General features: G+C 43.6%; 1 protein-coding gene across 1 annotated transcript in view; it reads left to right on the top strand.

Moving 5' to 3' along the window:
• dlc1 (DLC1 Rho GTPase activating protein) overlaps nucleotides 1-19020 on the top strand; it is a 107480-nt gene that overhangs the window by 10664 nt on the left and 77796 nt on the right. The gene's annotated exons all lie outside the window — the stretch shown is intronic.

Raw genomic sequence — 19020 nt, 5'->3', positions numbered from 1 at the left:
TTTTTTTTTACAGTGGAGACCCTATGGAGTGACTGATAGAGGCCACAGAGATGACAAAAAAAAAGGATTTTTACTTGTTAATTAGTTGCAGGGGGCAGTTGAATCCTTTCACACCTATAGCTCAATTAATCTTTTGAGACAAACAATACATATCCTTAACATTATGTAAGCAAAGGGCAGATGTGATTAAGACTCAAGGTCAATGAGAGCATAAACTATACCAGATTGATTACTTTTTCACGTGATATTTTGACACATTAAAAACAAAAAACAAAAACTCAATCATAAAAGAATAATATGAGGATAATATCTTTTAAATTACGTGAAAACACCTTTTTCATCCATCCATTTTCTTCCGCTTATCCGAGGTCGGGTCCTTCTTCACCACCACAGAGTGATACAGAGTCACTGCAGACGCTACACTATTCCGTCTGTCGATCTCCCGTTCCTTTCTTCCCGCACTCATGACCAAAACCCCGAGATACTTGAACTCCTCCACTCGGGGCAGGATCTCATTCCCGACCCGGAGAGGGCCTTCCACCCTTTCTGACTGAGGACCATGCCCTCAGAGTTGGTGCTGATTTTAACCGCAACTGCTTCACACTCTGCTGCGAACCGCTCCAGTGACAGATAAAGGCTTGATGAAGCCAACAGAACCACATCATCTGCAAAAAAAGCAAAAAAATGCAATGAAATTCTGCTGCTAGAAATTCTGTCCATAAAGGTTATGAACAGAATCTGTGACAAAGGGCAGCCAGTCCAATCCTCACTGGAAATTAATCATCAATGCGGACCAAACTCTGACACCAGTTGTACAGGGACTAAACAACACAGTCACAATATTATGATTTAAAAAAAAATAAATTCAAAAAAAGTCCTAATCTTACAGGAATAAAGTTATAATACCAAGATCTGAGGACTGTCAAGGATCTTGTCAAATGTAACTTTTGATTTTCACAAACAGTGAAATGTTTTGACCCATCAACACCATGATCTGTATGAGTAGTTAATGAGATCTAGCAACATAAGTGCTAGAGGACTCTGCATCTTTTTGCACAATTGTTTTTTGTCAATGTCTTTATGTCTCCAAAGTGTTCTGTAAATTGACTGTCTGTTGTACTGGAGCGGCTCCAACTGCCGGAGACAAATTCCTTGTGTGTTTTGGACATACTTGGCAAATAAAGATGATTTTGATTCTGATACACCACAGATTTGTATTGTCAATTTTGTTTTTTGAATGCTTAACTGATTAACGAGTTTTTATTTCGATTAGTTGTTCATGTTCCCATTTGATCCACTTATCCAGTGACTGGATGCATCCAGGCGGCACGGTGAGCGACTGGTTAGCACGTCTGCCTCACATTTCCAAATACCGGGGTTCAAATCCCGGCCCCGCCTGTGTGGAGTTTGCATGTCCTACCCATGCCTCTCCCATCCCAAAAACATGTGTGGTAGGTTAATTGAAGACTCTAAATTGCCCTTAGGTGTGCATGTGGGTGCGAATGGTTGTTTGTTTATATGTGGCCTGCGATTGGCTGGCGACCAGTTCAGGGCGTGCCCCGCCTCTCACCCCAAGATAGCTGGGATAGGCTCCAGCACGCCTGCAACCCTAGTGAGGAGAAGCGGTACGGAAAATGAACGAATGACTGAATGAATCGATCCAAGTAATAAAAGCACAGACTAAAAACAAAATTAAACATAAAATGGTAGAGCATCTCTACATTAAAAAAGTAATAATAATCAGGAAATAAATCATCTTCCTCATTACGCCATTCCAAAATTATTTCTCATTCAGCATGACATGCAAGAATGTACTGTATTCATACATTTTCAAAGTGAAATCCTCATATACACATCTATGTATCTTTTTTAAAGGCAGTTAAAGGTGAGAAAGCACTTACGTATAAGCGCCAGGTGGCCACTCTATAGGTACACACTCTACAGGTCACGCTTCAGGCTGGTGCACTCCTTCACAAAACAACCTTTATTTTGGGATCAGTACTGAAACACAAAGAACTTGAACTTCAGTTCATGTTGGCATCTGAGCTATTTTTTTTCCAAAGCCTTATGCCAGATTTTGAGCTTGTACTAGGAAAAATATGTAGGCTATGTGTGTGATGATTTATAGTTCGGTCCTTGGAGCCTGGCTGAATTTGCGTTAGCATTCCTTCCATCCCGCGCAGGGATAACTGTGTTTGCGCTATAATGTCCCCCTCACACCCACTGACACAGTCTGTAACGGGTGTGATTGTACCTAGCACCATTCGGTCTTTTATGTAATCATGATAAGTGTGGAGTTGGTAGTATGTGACCGTAGTTGTTTTTTGATGAGTGACCGTTCACTCAGCAAGCTCTATATCACTTAGTTGCTGCTGTGGGTCGAAGGGAAGAAGAGAATATCAGCTCTTTGCCATTATAACCGGTGCCTATATTTAGCCTGAAGCAGGTGGCTGTTATTCTTGCATCGAATTTGTGCCTAATCTCAAACGGATGTTGACACAGCAGGTGTTTTGTTCTCCGTCTGCTATTCTTTGACCTTATTGTTTTTGTTGGTAAGTTTCTTTTATTTACTTAGTGCAGCAGGCGTCTCACAGTGTTATTGAATTATTAACACTCTGCCACGAATCATTGTGTTGCAACAGGTGTGTGTTAAACCGAAACCTTTGACTGTAAGGCCGACATGCTAACCACGTCACACCTTGCTGCCCGTAGCTTTGCCACACGCTGTCGCGCTACTACATTGGCAAGCTATTAACTTGACACAGCTAAATCTACCACCAATCCAAACCATACCATAGCAAAAGATGAACAATCTTGAATATTTCAATATTCATCACTCATTTTACGTATGGATTTAGAGGCATTTGTGTAATGGGTTTGTCATTTTAAATATCAGCAGTCGTTACATGGCTTCATGCATGTAATCAGCATTGACAAATTGAAGTTACGTGCTGTGTAAGAGCCATTTGTTTTGTCTCTATTTTTAGAGGTCAGTGGCTGGAAAGGATATGCCAAGCCACACAGGCGGGTGGAGGCTGCTGACCCCTGACTACCTTCCTCTGAATGTTACATTCGGAAACAACATATCAGTCACCTTGAGTGCTGAGCTTTCTCACCAGCAAAGACATATGCGGCATCCCTTAAAGATATGTGCCACTAAACCAGGCACAGACTGGCTGTCACATTCAGCGAAGGTCTGTTTAAAAAAGGCTCTCACTGATATGGTGACAGATTCTACCAGGCCTCATCGAAACATTCCATAATGGGGAAACTTTTGACCCCTCGCATGGATCTGTATTCTGTCTCCGAGGCCCGCCACACACCGAGCGACACGGCCGAAACCAACTGAACTGTTGTGCAGTGCCCGAGACTTGTTAACTAGTTTTCATGAGTGACTGACCGTCGGCCACTAGTTTTGCTGCGCGTGTGAACCTGGTTGGAACGGTGCAGATGGAGTAGATGAGCGTTCACCGAAAAGGTTTTAAGTGTAACACCTGGATCAGACTACAAAAATGACAAAAAGAGGAAAAACGTGTGCTTGGGATGTTTGGCTCTGTCCATTTAAGGAGGGCTTGGTGTATGTTCACATACTTTTACGACTCGCAAGCAAGCAACAAAACGTTATGTAGCCTAGCAAGCTAGTGCTAGCACTAACATTTGTACGCAAACATGCTGGGGTTTTGTCAAATCATGCTCTCAAGCTTCGGTAAACATTGGTTTGTACGTGTGAATAAATGCTGACAAAGGTTGACTAAGTGTGTTGATAATGAGGAAGGGAGGTGGTCACAATAGGCAATCCTATTGGTCGACGTCAAGGTGCGCTGCTGGAAAGTTTTTGTTGGGATGTCACACTACACAGAAGATATCCAAAAAACCAAATATGATAGATTTTTCACTCTGGCGTCGTAAGGCTATTGTAGGGCTAACTCGTTGTTCATGGATTATGTCACACTAAAAGATGTTTTGTTGTTACCGATCTGTAAAATCGCCCACGACAGCAAATTTGGCCAAAATCGGAGCTAAAATCCTGTACTCTGATCTAGGCATAAGCGGGACCGTTCCATGCTGCTACAGTATACTGTATACAATGATTCGTTGAGATACAAGTGATTCCACTTCAAGGTTTTTCAAGATACAAGCCATCATTTGGACGGGTTTTTGCTTTGATGAGCAAAAATCCGAGCTATGAGTGACGTATGGGGGTAGTGAACTCAATTCACTTTTGCCACTCCCAGTTCAATTTCACTGTTAAACTAAACAAAAAAGACAATTACACAGCACATTCAAAACAACCACATCGCTTTGCACAAGGAATTCCGATTAATTTGGGATAACGATTAGCATCATGGTGTTTTACCTCTTGAAGCAAATGATATTTCAACGCAAACGGTGGAGCAACACATGTAGCCAGACAATACTAACATATATATTTTCTTTAGCCTCCACACACACAAAAAAATATATATATATATTACTGCACCTTACTGTGCTGGGTTGTGACCATCTCCGTGCAAATTCGTATGTCTGTATTATACTCCCCCTAGGTGGCCAAAGCATGCACAGCGTAAGGAGCTGCATTGGCACAATGAATGTTAAGATCTATTTTTACATTCATAAATTACAATATTATAGTGTTGTTCTGCATATTGGGAAACACTTTTGAAATGTTTTTGTTCGATTTTTTTCACGTTTTTGTGGTTCAATTAACAATAAGACAGCACAGTATATATTGGTTGTGGAGCCTCAAAACCCATTACGGGGTCATTGTTTTTCGGTTGCAGCACAACGATGATTGTGCGGTGCTCATTTGCTTGGTGTGCGGTGAAGAGTCGCTAACTGTAATTTTTTTTCACAATGGTCCACTTAAGTCACTTTCGGCCGAGTCGCTCTGTGTGTGGCATAAAACAATGCTACTCCAAATATGACTTCTGCCTTCTCTGTTGATGAGGTTGTCGGAATTTCACAGTGAAATCTGAATCTTTCCGTTCTGGAAACTTCTTTTGGCCGGAGGATTTGCTGGAGATATTTTTATTTTAGTCTGATGAGTACTTTCCTTCTTGTCAGTAGGTTATGTATGTGCATGGCTCTTTATCCGTCTGTAGTTAGTGGACAATAGAAGAGCTGTGGTTTGCGTGCTAAGGTCGCGAGCAGATCTTTGCTCTGTCCTTCCTCTGTGTTCCGGTTTGGTTGCCTGTCAGTCCCCAAACATCCTCTATCCCAACCACACCTTCTCAAGGTCCTGTGAAATACTTAACTTTGGTACCTTTCCTTTATCTCCACAGTAGATATGTACCCACTATGCCTCATGCCTGTTGTCGGACAACAACCTATGGAAAGCTCCGAGATGGTAATGTTAGCATTTACTTTGCTTTAAGGAGGTATGAATCCAACCACTGCTTAGTTTGGGATTGAATTCCAGTGGTTACTCTGGCCACGGCAGCCACGTTGTATGGTGGCATTGTGCCCAAGGTCACTCCTCACTCGGCTCGGCAGAGCTGTAATAAGGAGACAAATACAGACCTAAAAAAAATTAAAATAAAAAAGTAAGAAAAAGCAACAAAAAAAAAGACTAGTATGTGATACAGGATATGGAAATTGAACTTCTCAACTCACAAAAGGAAATCATGCACTGCACTTCAGGAACAGGAAGGAGACACACTCCAAAGTCATAGCTGATTAAAACTTACTGGCTTCTTTATCAGGTATAATCAAAGAAGATTTAGCTTTTACAAAGATAATAACTCTCAAGTTGACGAATTGCCCCCCCTGCCCCCACCCCTGACAGCATCAATCAAAATGAGCATTATTATCATCTTTAGAGGCATAATTTTGGATTTTGCTCCTGTGTTGGTTCTCATTTCAAGTTGTGCAAGTAGTTCTAATAAAGAGGGCAGTGGCTGCACTTTCGTTTTTTCCAAAGAAGAACGCACTGCCAAAATAGTCCATACTTAAATGTGTTCTATGTGCGCTTCCCTTTTCAGCATATCAAAATGTGTTTACTAGCCGCTCGGTTTTATGGAACGGTGCTTAAATCAACTCCCAAGTATGTTGTATTGACTTAGCGTTTCCGTTTTTACAATAAATCATGCGTCAGGCGATGTAAAGACATCACTCTTCTACTTTGTTACTAATAACCACAAATTGGTAGTGTTGACACGCAGTGAGTCAGTGATAAGATGCCCACGTTTGTATTTTCTTAACAAAGACCGTGAAAACTAAATTGACTAGTTATAGGATGATGTACATGTTGACAGTAAATGTTATGGATGACTCTAAAAAGCAGGCAACCTGCAGCCTGCAGATATTGAAGTGAAATAAATCCCAGAAGTGACAAACTGAATGCGCTCTAACCACACACCTACACGCACGCACACACACACACACACACACATTCTGGCTTCACATTGTTCAGATGAAATTTTACATTTCCTCGCACATAATCCTAATTTTGCGGCATGGTGGCCGACTGGTTAGAGCGTCAGCCTCACAGTTCTGAGGACCCGGGTTCAATCCCCGGCCCCGCCAGTGTGGAGTTTGCATGTTCTCCGCGTGCCTGCGTGGGTTTTCTCCGGGCACTCCGGTTTCCTCCCGCATCCCAGGAAACATGCATTAATTGGAGACTCTAAATTGCCCGTAGGCATGACTGTGAGTGCGAACGGTTGTTTGTTTCTATGTGCCCTGCGATTGGCTGGCAACCAGTTCAGGGTGTACCCCGCCTCCTACCCGATGACAGCTGGGTTAGGCTCCAGCACGCCCGTGACCCTAGTGAGGAGAAGCGGAACGGAAGTTGAATGAATGAATGATAATCCTAATTTTTTTTTTGCCTATGTTCCATCGTTTTTCCACATGCACTGACCAATACCGATAATGACTTTGCCATATATTATGATATCAGTGATTGGGTCAAGATTCATGGCACTGATGACACTCCACAGTTGCCTACACATGTGGGGAGGCATCTGTGTACTTATACATTGACTAAACATGGTTCTTCCCAGGCTTCGGAGGTTCTGTGCCTGGTTTAAGACCACAACTGTGCACATGTCACCACAAGACCTTCCTTGTAAAAAGGCCTTGAGATTAGGCACTGTGCATCTTGAGGTTGCTTACGTTCGCCCTCTCTTGACTCCATGACTGCAGCATTGTGTGTTGGTGCTATTTTATTATTTTTTTTAATTATTATTATTTATTTATTTATTTGTACCTGTCCTGTTCAGCGCCATTGCCATGCAGAATGGTGGATCTGTATCCCTTTGTCCTGGAACAGTTTTGCTGTGCAGGAGTTTGAAATACTCCCTCTGCTTATTTTTAAATTATTCTGATGTTTATTGAAAATGCAGCCGCATCTTCTTCGTCAGTTTTCACCGCTTCTTCATAGGTGTGAATGTCAGTGCGGATGGTTGGGTGTTTGTATGTGCCCTGCGATTGGCTGGCGACCAGCTTGGGGTGTACCGCAGCGCTCGCCCAGAGTCACCTAAGATAGGCTCTGGCTTCGGTGTGGACCAATTTGGGACTGCTTCTGGGGCCGGACTCAGGACCCGTTGTCCACCGGTTAGCAACCTCTGCTAGAGTGTCAATGGACAGAACGCCAGCATGTGGACACTCGAACATTAGTGCCAGCATTATCTTAAGATAGCGAGTTATGTTGCCTGCTTGCGAGCCTTATTAATGTACATGAACATTACCTCAAGCTCTCCTTGGACGTCAACTGAAGCACCCGGGGACGACACCACATCTTTGGGCCGCTCCGTGTGTTCTTTGAAGAGTTATAAGGCATTCGTTGATAACATTGCATTGCATTTGGGTTCCCAATTGTTGCTTGTTTCTATTTTCCCTTGAAGCTAATTTAATTGAATCCACTTAATCTGTATAGACTAGAAGAAGTGACTCGGCTTTTTTTTTTTTTTTTTTTGTCAGGGGTTGCCACAGACATAATTATGATTTGAGAAAATAAAGCAAATTTTGAACATTTGTTTGTTGACGGTATAAGCTATCCAGCAATTATCTGATGGCCTAGATAGTTTAAATGTATTGCTTGAGTCAATGAATTGTCTTCATTCTTAAATTACAACAACAATACAATTTTTTGCAATAAAGTTTGGACCCAGCTATGTTCTATCCTCCGAAGTCAGTGAGCTGCTGTGGTGCCACGGTCGTCTCCCCAAGTAGGCAAACGTAATCCCTCTGTGTTGTTAACCATCTGTTTTCTCCCAATAAAGCCAGTGGCTAATCTACAATCTGGCATTGCTAGTGCAGTCGGGATTATAAGGATTATCTCTATTAACCCGGGTGACTCAGCCACAAATTCCACCTGGTGAGTGGGAAAAAGGTGAAGCGTTTGGTTTCTTAATATGATGCTATCATGTGACTCGGAGCTTCTGTGTATTTTAATTCGATACATTTGATTCATCTTCTTGTTTGTTTTTTTTGTTTGTTTTTTATTTCAGCCAATAACTTCTACGAAACTATCTTTGGCTTGGATTTGAGTAGTTTTGTTTTAATATCTCTATGTGACGTGGGGAGGGGGATCAAAATGATATCCAGTATGGATGTATGTAATTCAATGTAACTGTCGGGAATTGTTGTGTAGGTTCTGATTTTTAATTGGCTGAGAGAGCAACACTGGGTGACCAAGGAAGTACACAAGGCTTGAATACAGTTTACATCATTTATTTGAGCACAACCAACTTTAAAAAACATTTGTAGTGTAACTCAATCCACAATATCGAACCTAAAAAGTGCCTGGAAAAAAAATTGTCTCAAAGTACTAAAATGGTAAACGCGGTTCATACCACTAAGGTTAAAAAGAGCTACGCAAATGCAGTGAGTTGGTAATTAGAGAGTCAATTAAGGTTAAATTTCCAACTCTTCACAACAGCAAATGAAGGGGACACTGGAACATATTAAGAGGTAAAGTGCTTCACAGAATGTGGCGCAACGACTGAAGCTCTGGGGTAAAACAAGGCTTGGAATGTTAGTCACATCATTGATATTGGACTGTCCACTCATTAAAATGCCTTCGATTGACTGGCGACCAGTCCAGGGTGTTACCCTGCCTCTCGCCCAAAGATAGCTGGGATAGGCTCCAGCACGCCCGTGACCCTAGTGAGGATAAGCAGTACGGAAAATGGATGGATGGATACTAAAATGAAGTCAAACAATATATTAGGACCATTAGACACTGTGAAAGCCATTCAAACTTTGGATCTATACTATGTGGTCTTTATAATGTATTTTTGTAATACGATCATCTGCCTTTTTGCACTGATTCTATGTCACCCCTGGCGATTGTGTTTGTATGTTCTGTTTTCTGAATAAATATTAATGAAAAAAGTTCTTTACCTTGTTTTTTTCTGTCCTTTTTTTCTCTCACTGGAAGTTTTATCCCTCGCAGATGTTTCTGTATTTTATAATATTTTGTGTTTACAGCTGTTTTTTTGTTTGGATATATTAGTCTTACAATTATTGAGGCACATTTTATCTTCACATTGCTATGGTTCACTAGGACTGTATTCTTGATGAATGCTTGTTTATATATACTATTATGTCCTATTTTATTAAGATAAAAGTTTTATGTAATTCTTTTTTTGAAGTCTCTATAGTGACACTCAAGCATCTTCATGTAGTCTGTAAACCTCGTCGGTGGTCTATTGCTTTAAATGTTGCTGGTGTACTAAAGGATTATGGGTAGTAAGTTTCCTTTCCTATCATAAAGGTTGCTCAGGAATAACATACGCTACAGATGGCTTAAAAGTGGCATGGAGGCTCTTTTTCTAAGCATTATGTAGATTTCTAAGGACCTATCCTCCAAGTACTTCCGGTTCATCTCGCTCGGATAGGAAAGGAAAGGAAAGTTCCAAAGCAAAAACGAGAATCCGAAGAGGGCCATTGTCTCCTCTGGAGATGAATTCCAAGGGTGGTTGATAGCATTGACCCCCAGGGTCCCGACACTGCCTCAAACAAAAGCCCGTTGCTTGCTATTACGCTTGCAAACAAAGTTGCGTACATGCAGTATGTCATGACTCTGGACAATAGCTTTGTGCGCATGAGTCATTTATGTGTAACGTGAACTGTACATGCAACACTGTAAAAAAATAAGGTGAAGTCAGATTCCATTTCTGTCCCTCATAGTGCAATCAATGTTAATGTACTCCATACCCTTAGGGCTAATAATTGCATTACAAAATCAAGTGTCAAGGGTACAAATGCAGTACTTTTGAAAGTACCCATAAGCCCTTGAACAGCAACAACAACAGCAAACATCATTTATTTGTCCCGTAAGGGGAAATTTCCTTAACTTTCTTGAGTTTCTTTCTGCATGCATATACTAAATCGTATCATTCCCCCAACACACGTGATAAGGAAAGAGTCGGGGTGAGTGGCACACAGGAGTAGCAGGCAATCAGCTGGGGGTTCGGCGCATTGCTCAAGGTCACGGTGGTTCTCAAGAAGCCAGCCAGCCAATTTCCTTAGTCCTTAAAGTCCATTGTTTTTTGCATCCATGTTTGCCCCAAGCCAGGTGAGCCACCACTGTTTTGTATGCCAAATAATTATCAGTTTGAACCAACACCTGGACACTCACATTTCAGCCAGGAGTGGTCATTCCAATCAGTACGAAGTTATTGCCTCACTTCCTGTTGACACAATCCAACTACGACATATGGAAGCTATCAAAATGTGTCAACAGAACATGGAGGGAGAAAGTAGGAGTTGAGGATAGTGGGTGGGGGCAAGATTTTTTTATGGAGGAGAAGTGTAACATTAAATTGTTTCCCACGTCTCCCCGCACATCTGCACGTGGGCCTCGGCACAGCATGGAGAATAAATTCCTCTATAAGAGCTGGGCAAAGAGAGCAAATCATGCCACTCAAAAGAAAAAAGCAATGCGCTCCAGGAAACATCTCAAAAGAGTCTGTAGAGGTTTGCACATGTGCTCCCACCGAAATACACACAACACAAAAACAATTTCCCTCGATCGCACGTACACACGTTTACCTTATTTTTAGTACTGGAGCCAACTTCTTACCTGAGCCATCCATGCCAATTTGGCCATTTGTGTTAAGCAGTGGAGGGAAAAAAAAGAGTTTGGGTTAGCTTGAGCTCACGGCACGGTGGTCGACTGGTTAGCACAACAGCCTCACAGTTCTGAAGACCAGGGTTCAAATCCCAGCCTCGCCTGTGTGGAGTTTGCATGTTCTCCCCGTGCCTGCGTGAGTTTTCGCCGGGTACTCCGGTTTCCTCCCACATCCCAAAAACATGTATGGTAGGTTAATTGAAGACTCGCAATTGCCCGAAGGTGTGGATGTGAGTGTGAGCGATTGTTTGTTTACATGTGCCCTGCAATTGGCTGGCGACCAGTTCAGGGTGTACCCCACCTGCTGGGATAGGCTCCAGCACGCCCGCGACCCCAGTGAGGATAAGCGCTACAGAAAATGGATGGATGGATAGCTTGAGCTCCCCCTAATCCTTGGCCAGCACAGACCATGGGTGGTCACACATGCACAGACACTGCAGCTGCACAGCCAGCAAGAGGGGGGCTCGAGAGGTTGACACTCTGTGGTGGGCTTGAGTCACGGTGGATTAATCAGGTCTGTTATGCAAGAGCAACACGATGACTTGATTTACGTGTGGTTGTGTAGTTGAGGCAGCGACACAGGAATTCAACGCAGACATTATTGTAAAACATTTACATTGGGATCAAACACATTACACCAGGTGTGCGGGGGCCTATCAGTCAGAATTATATCTGGCCCACTACGTAATTACACCAAATTAAACCTCAGAAAAACAACAAAACAAAAAAATTTAACCCACAAATGCTCATACTCCATGGACGCAGACCCAACATCGGTGTATCAGTACATAGTTCTCGGTCATTATATACTCACACATGTGCAAAGCAAACATAGCGAACCTTCTGTGCCCCAACCCAACCGGTAAATTAGTGGTAGTAAATGAGGCAGCTGACGCCTGTGTGCTATGCAGCTTACAGCTCCCCAGTGGACACCTGACACAGGCCGGAACAACCTCGCCCCTGGGACCAACCTGCTCTGTGGCATGTCAATGGGAAATGCAGGGTAAAAATCAAGAAAATATGTGCCCGCGGTGCTGTGAAAACACTGGTACTCACTGGTACCCATTCACCCGCATTCCTGTCCGGCTCTGCAGTCTCTCACTCACATTCATTTCACTGTAATTGCTATTATGAGGGAAACACAGACTTGTGTGAAAGGGAGATTTATACGGTGTAAGTGACTTCATGGGTCAATGACAGGAACCCGTGGTGTGGTGTTTACACAATAGCAAGGGCACACAGTGCTGAACTGAAATGTCTTATTAGTGCGGGACGCAGACCTCCCATACAGAGACCTTCATTCTTGACCATTCCGTCTTCAAGCACCCCAAATGAACTCGGAAAGTATTAGAAGCACATCGCCACGCATCAAGTGACACAGATGTTGCATGTTGCCTTTAACCCTTTATCAAACACGTTGAAATACTTGGAGGGGGAACAGTTTAACCACAGAAAACGAATGTGGTACAGTGCAAGAATGTATTTATTTATTTCCCTTTTTCAAACATCAATCAGTATTTATTCTGTAGTATTTTTTTTTTTTATATTTATGTACTTTTTCAGATTATCATATATTACCTTTTATTTGTTGATTTTCTGGAAGAAATTAGAAGGTTCTGCAGCCTTATAGTGAGGTGTTTTGGTGTCCCTTTGAACTTAAACTTCCATCCATCCATCTTCTACCGCTTATCCGAGGTCGGGTCGCGGGGGCATTAGCTTTAGCAGGGACGCCCAGACTTCCCTCTCCCCAGCCACTTCCTCCATCTCTTCCGGGGGGATCCCGAGGCGTTCCCAGGCCAGCCGAAGGACGTAGTCTCTCCTGCGTGTCCTGGGTCGTCCCCGGGGTCTCCTCCCGATGGGACGTGCCCGGAACACCTCACCAGGGAGGCGTCCGGGAGGCATCCAAATCAGATGCCCGAGCCACCTCATCTGGCTCCTCTCGATGTGAAGGAGCAACGGCTCTACTCTGAGATCCTCCCAGATGACAGAGCTTCTCACCCTATCTCTAAGGGAGAGCCCGGACACCCTGCGGAGGAAACTCATTTCATTAAACTTAAGTTACCTAATATCTATGGCCCCATAAAATGCTACCATATACTGTCGGTTCAAATTTTGAGTCGAAATGATTCTTCCTATTTGTTGAAAGGATAACTTTGGCAGGTGGGGGCCTCTTGCTCCTCTGAGGTTCTGGGATCTAGTTGCTTGATGGCGGGCCCCTCGCAGTGACACAGCAGTGATTAGTTTAACTCCCTGGACTGTCCACTCATTTCTGCCAGTGGACAAAAAAAAAAAATGGCATGTTTTAACATTGCATTGCCACCGACGTGGGGAGTGACCAATAGTATTGATTTGTGGAAAAAATAGGTACCTGCCTGACAGTGTCGGTTTGCACTCTAAAGTCCCCACACGTAATCAAGCACTGCATAAAGGGAGAAGGGGACGTGAACATTTTTGCAGTAAACAATAACATATTTCACCAAAACATTCTCCTCTCTATATTTAGAACAATGGATATGCCTGTATAATTGTATAGGGGTTTACCGATTTTAGGGAGGCAGCATGGGTTAGCGTAAATTCCCACTCAGTGATGGTGTGAATGTGAGTGTGAACGACTGTTTGTGCCCTATGATTGACTTGTGACCTGCCATGGGTGTAGTCCACCTTCCAAACAGAGTCTGCTGGGACAGATTCCAGCAAACTTTTCAAACACAATGTCTTATCGTCTTTTGCTATATCCTTATGTTATTTAGAGGCTCAAAGATAATCATTTGACAAAGAACAACTCACTAACCCCAAATTTGGGGAGAAAACGAATCATTTTAGGCCAGACAGCCATAGGGGAAAAGCAATTAACTGTAAATGTAATTGTCCACAGAGTCAAGTTGTACTCACGACATGTCTTTTTCGGCCACATATGCAGAACCACAGTCATATGTGCTGTAGTGTACTGACTAAAATGTGTTGAACTGTATTTGTTTGAATTGCTGTTGTGAAAACTAGTTAAAAGTTTGTTTGGTTCTTTGTGTGGATGGATACTGGGGTTTCCTGCGTCCCGAGGGGTCTGTGAACATTTCAGGTTTTTTTTTGTTTTAATGATTGATTGAAGGGGTGGTGGTTCAATGGGATTGGGGGAAGGAGGTGAGTCGTGAAGAGGAAGAGCGGGAGATGCGGGTCCAGAGGGAGAGATTTTTTTTTGCGGGGGTCTGCACCTGGTTTTTGGACACGAACGGATGCTTGGACTGTTTTTGGAAACGAACGGATGCTTGGACTGTTTTTGGACACGAACGGATTCTTGGACTGTTTTGAACGCGAACGGATTTACTATTTCAAAGCCACGGGTCCTGCCTGCTCAACGCCACCGGGCTGCCGCTTCGACGCTACGGGATCCAGTCGCTGTGCCTACTGAAGCGTTTTGAGGGCTCGTTCCTACGACAATCGGTTTGGGTTTTTCCCCCCAGTGAACTGAGGGTTCAACGGTTTTGTGAGTACTGCCCAGTGAGGGCTACATGTGGGGGCTCGTCCGGGATCGTTATTGTTCACTAGTGTATTGGTGAGCAAAGAGGAAAAAAAAAAAAAAGGAAGAAATTCGGTCAATGTTGACCGGGGTTGTAATAGTACTGTAATCACAATACTGAGTGTGTTTTGTGTGACTGGTTTTGAAAAAAAAAAAACTCAAAACAAAACATGGAGTCCGAACAAATAATCAAATGGTGTGACGACAAAGGTATTGATGTTAAGAAATCTATTGTGCTTAGCGGGGTTTCTCTTGATGTTACTGATGAGAACATTTATAAGGTACTTGATGAAGTTAAAATTTTTGGTCGCACTAAAATCAGAGGACGGTGTCTAACACGCACAAACAACAATCAGTCCGTATTAGTTGAGACCACAGATGACATGACTAAAACTGACTTACCTGAACAGTTGGTTGCTGGGGACCCGTCAGACTTGTGGGTAGTAAGTGTCCCTGATTTTCAGACTTTCCATGTGACTAGTGACAAAAGAGGTTTCCAATCCAAGCTAGTATCATTCTTAGCCAGTGAAGGAAAGACTTTAGATGATGTGACAGGTTTGCTTAAGACCACGCCTGCCCCACCCACTGTTCCTGACTTGAACACAGAGCTTGTCAATGCCATCTCTTTGCTTGTGGAAAAATGTCAAGCCCCGCCTATGGACGGACAATGCTATCGAAAACTTCGCTTCTTCTCGGGCATAAAGCCAACGCTACCTGGAGAAGAGGAGTATGACTCTTGGGCGGAACAGACCACCCACCTGCTAGATGAGTGGCAATGTTCTGATGTTGTCAAGAAACAGAGAATCGCTGAAAGTCTCAAAGGGCCTGCAGCAGATATTGTCCGGGGTTTAAGAGCCACTAACCCCAGTGCCACTGCCAATGAGTATCTTAAGGCCCTAGAAACAGCTTTTGGGACCACAGATAGTGCAGCTGATCTCATGGTAAAGTTCCGTAACACACTCCAGCAAGAAACTGAGAAGTTGTCAGGATACTTACTCAGGTTAGACAAACTGCTGCACGCTGTTCATCGGAAAGGTGGGATCGACGTCACTGACATGAACAGGACACGCATCGAGCAAATTGCTAGAGGTGCACTCACTCATGATTTTGCTGCACTTCGTATAAGGATGACTTACAAGCTAAAGCCCGCTCCAAGCTTCACAGAGCTCCTTCGTGAGGTAAGAGAAGAAGAGGGGATGGTTCTTGAAAGAGAAAGAGTGAAGAATGTTGTTTCTTCATCTGCGGTTAAGTGTGCAGGTTGTGCTACGGCGTCAGTGGTGTCAAAACAACCAGAGTCTGCACCATCAGTAGCTGTTGGAGTGGAGACCGACCATGCCATAGAGAGTCTGAAGAAGGAAATTCAGGGGCTTAAAAGTGATATTGCACGTCTGCTATCTGTCTCTGTCGCTACGTCAGAAAGTCCACCACAACATCCAATCCAGAACCACACTCAAAAAGCTGCTGTAAAATATGCAAGTGGGAAAGAGAGAACTCCCAGATTTCAATATGGTGCAGATGTTTTTTGCTACAAATGTGGTGAAGATGGTCATTTTCAGCGGGAGTGTGAAAACCCAGAGAATCTCCGAAAAGTAAATAAGCGTCTCCTGAAAGCAAAACAGCTGATGGGAAACTTCCCAGGAGCTCAGTAAAGGAACGGCCTGATGCTCTGGAGAGAACACGTTCCACAAAGTGTGATACGCTAAAAGAAAGCAAGGCTGATTTGCCAGAGGGTTTAATTGGACCTAGTTCTGTTGTTTCTGTACAAGTTGAGGGCATTTACGCCAAAGCTTTGCTTGATAGTGGGTCCCAAGTTACCCTGCTGTACCGCTCCTTTTATGACAAGTATCTGAAACACCTGCCCTTGACCCCTATTGAGTGCTTGGAGATTTGGGGCCTCAGTGTAGACCGATATCCATATGATGGTTATATGTGTTTGAAACTTGAGTTTGCTGGAGATGTAGTGGGTGTAGCTAAGACCATAGAAACACTTGTGCTTGTGTGTCCAGACCCAGTCATGAAAGGTGAGATTTCTATTGTGGTTGGCACAAACACTTCCATAGTTCGGAGCCTATTTCATTCCTGCAAGACACAAAACGGAGATAATTTCTTACATAACATGTCTGTTCACCCCTCAATAAAAGAGGCTTATGAGAAGTTTCGGAGCACCCCAGATGACACAGCTGACCTAAAAAGAGGAACAGTCTGGTTCACTCGAGAGAAGCCCTTAGTCCTGTCTCCTGGGGGCGTTGCAAAAGTGGTTGGCGTGCCAAAATTTGTGGGGGGGTTTTCTGGTCAGGCTGTTCTTGTAGAACGCCCAGAGGAGGGTTACTTCCCTGAAGAACTGTTAGTGATGCCCGTTGTTGATAAAGCAAGTGCTGTTCATTGTCGTCGTATCACAGTAACTTTGAGAAATGTATCAAATCATTCTGTGACATTGAAACGTGGTATGCAAATTGCTCATTTGCACAGGGTGGATGTAATAAATGCAGTCCCTGAAAAGAAGTCCTCTAAGCCGTCCACATCTCAACTATCCCCTTCGTCTTTCAACTTCGCAGATTCTCCTGTGCCTCCTGAGTGGAAGGAGAGGCTGTGTCAAAGAATGATGGAAAGGAAAGAGGTTTTCTCCTGTAGTGAGTTTGACGTTGGTTGTGCAAAGAGCACACAACACAGCATTCGAGTGACGGAGGACAAACCATTCAGAGAACGCTCTAGACGCTTACCTCCAAAGGATTTGGAGGATGTGAGAAAACATTTAAATGATTTGAAAGAAGCTGGAATAATTTCAGAGTCTAGAAGCCCCTATGCGTCACCTATCGTTGTGGTCCGAAAGAAAAATGGGACCATACGTATGTGCGTGGATTACAGGACATTAAACAGGAGAACAATTCCTGACCAGTATACAGTCCCACGTGTGGAGGATGCCCTGACATGCCTGAGTGGTAGCAAATGGTTCAGCGTGCTTGATCTCCGAAGTGGCTACTATCAGATCCCTTTATGTGATGCTGACAAAGAAAAAACGGCATTTACCTGTCCGGCAGGATTTTATCAATTTGAGAGAATGCCACAAGGCATCTGCGGAGCACCAGCCACGTTTCAGCGTATCATGGAAAGGACGGTTGGTGATATGAATCTGCTGGAAGTGTTAGTGTACCTTGATGATGTCATTGTTTTCGGGAGAACAATGGAGGAACATGAGCAGCGCCTTCTTAAAGTGCTTGACAGATTAAAGGAAGAGGGACTTAAATTATCTTTGGATAAATGTCAGTTCTGCTGTCCCTCTGTAACCTATCTTGGGCATGTCGTTTCTAGCAATGGCATTGCTACTGATCCTTCAAAGATCGAAGCTGTAAAGTCGTGGCCACGCCCAGAGAACATCACTGCTCTCCGTTCATTTCTTGGGTTTTGCGGATACTACCGACGGTTTGTGAAAGACTTTTCCAGAGTCTGTCATCCGCTCAATCAGCTACTGCAGGGCTGCATTGTGACTGGAAGGCCAGGAGGAAAGACTAAAATGGAAAAGAACAACAAAGAGAAAGAGAACTCAAAAACAGAGTGGTACCACCCCTCAGAGCCGTTTGGGGCAAGGTGGAATGAAGACTGTGAGAAAGCTTTTGAGAAATTAAAGGTCAGTCTTACAGAATCACCTGTCCTAGCAATCGCAAACCCAAATCTGGCTTATGTTCTGCATGTTGATGCAAGTAGAGAAGGTTTAGGAGGTGTCCTCTATCAGGACCAAGGAGAAGGTTTGCGTCCGGTTGCATTTGTAAGTAGGAGCCTCTCTCCGTCAGAAAAAAATTATCCCACGCATAAACTTGAATTTCTGGCTTTAAAATGGGCTGTCACTACCAAGCTGCATGATTATCTCTATGGAGTCAAGTTTGAGGTTCACACAGACAATAACCCGTTAACATATGTCTTAACCACTGCTAAGTTGGACGCAACAGGACATAGATGGTTAGCGGAGCTATCAATGTATGATTTCAGCCTGAAATATCGCTCTGGAAAACAAAACATTGATGCAGATGCCTTGTCACGGCGTCCTCATGCTGACAGCGATGTGTCTGGTGAAGAGGAAGTGTCCATGTCTCCTACCAGCGTCCAAGCTGTCTGTCACATGTCGTCAATTAGAACACCTTATCCTCACCGTTGCAGAGCTGTGGATCTCCTGGGCTCATCCAAGCATGCTGTACCTAGAGCTTATTGTAGTGTGTTATCTGTAAGCACTCAGCCACTGCCCCAAATGTCTTTAGCTGACATCTCACATTCTCAGCAGGAAGACCCATGCATCGGAGAAGTGTGGTGTGCTGTTGTGCAGAACTTTGCGGACCGGGCTAACAAACGAAAACATCCGGATGTGTCATTGTTGTTAAAAGAGTGGGAAAAGTTAAAGGTCAAGGACTCTGTACTGTACCGAATCAGTAAGCCTCCCAAC

The sequence above is a fragment of the Phyllopteryx taeniolatus genome, chromosome 4 (genome assembly GCF_024500385.1).
Source record: "Phyllopteryx taeniolatus isolate TA_2022b chromosome 4, UOR_Ptae_1.2, whole genome shotgun sequence".
NCBI lineage: Eukaryota > Metazoa > Chordata > Actinopteri > Syngnathiformes > Syngnathidae > Phyllopteryx > Phyllopteryx taeniolatus.
Note: the sequence above shows the minus strand (reverse complement) of the source record. Positions and strands in the feature narration are given on the sequence as shown.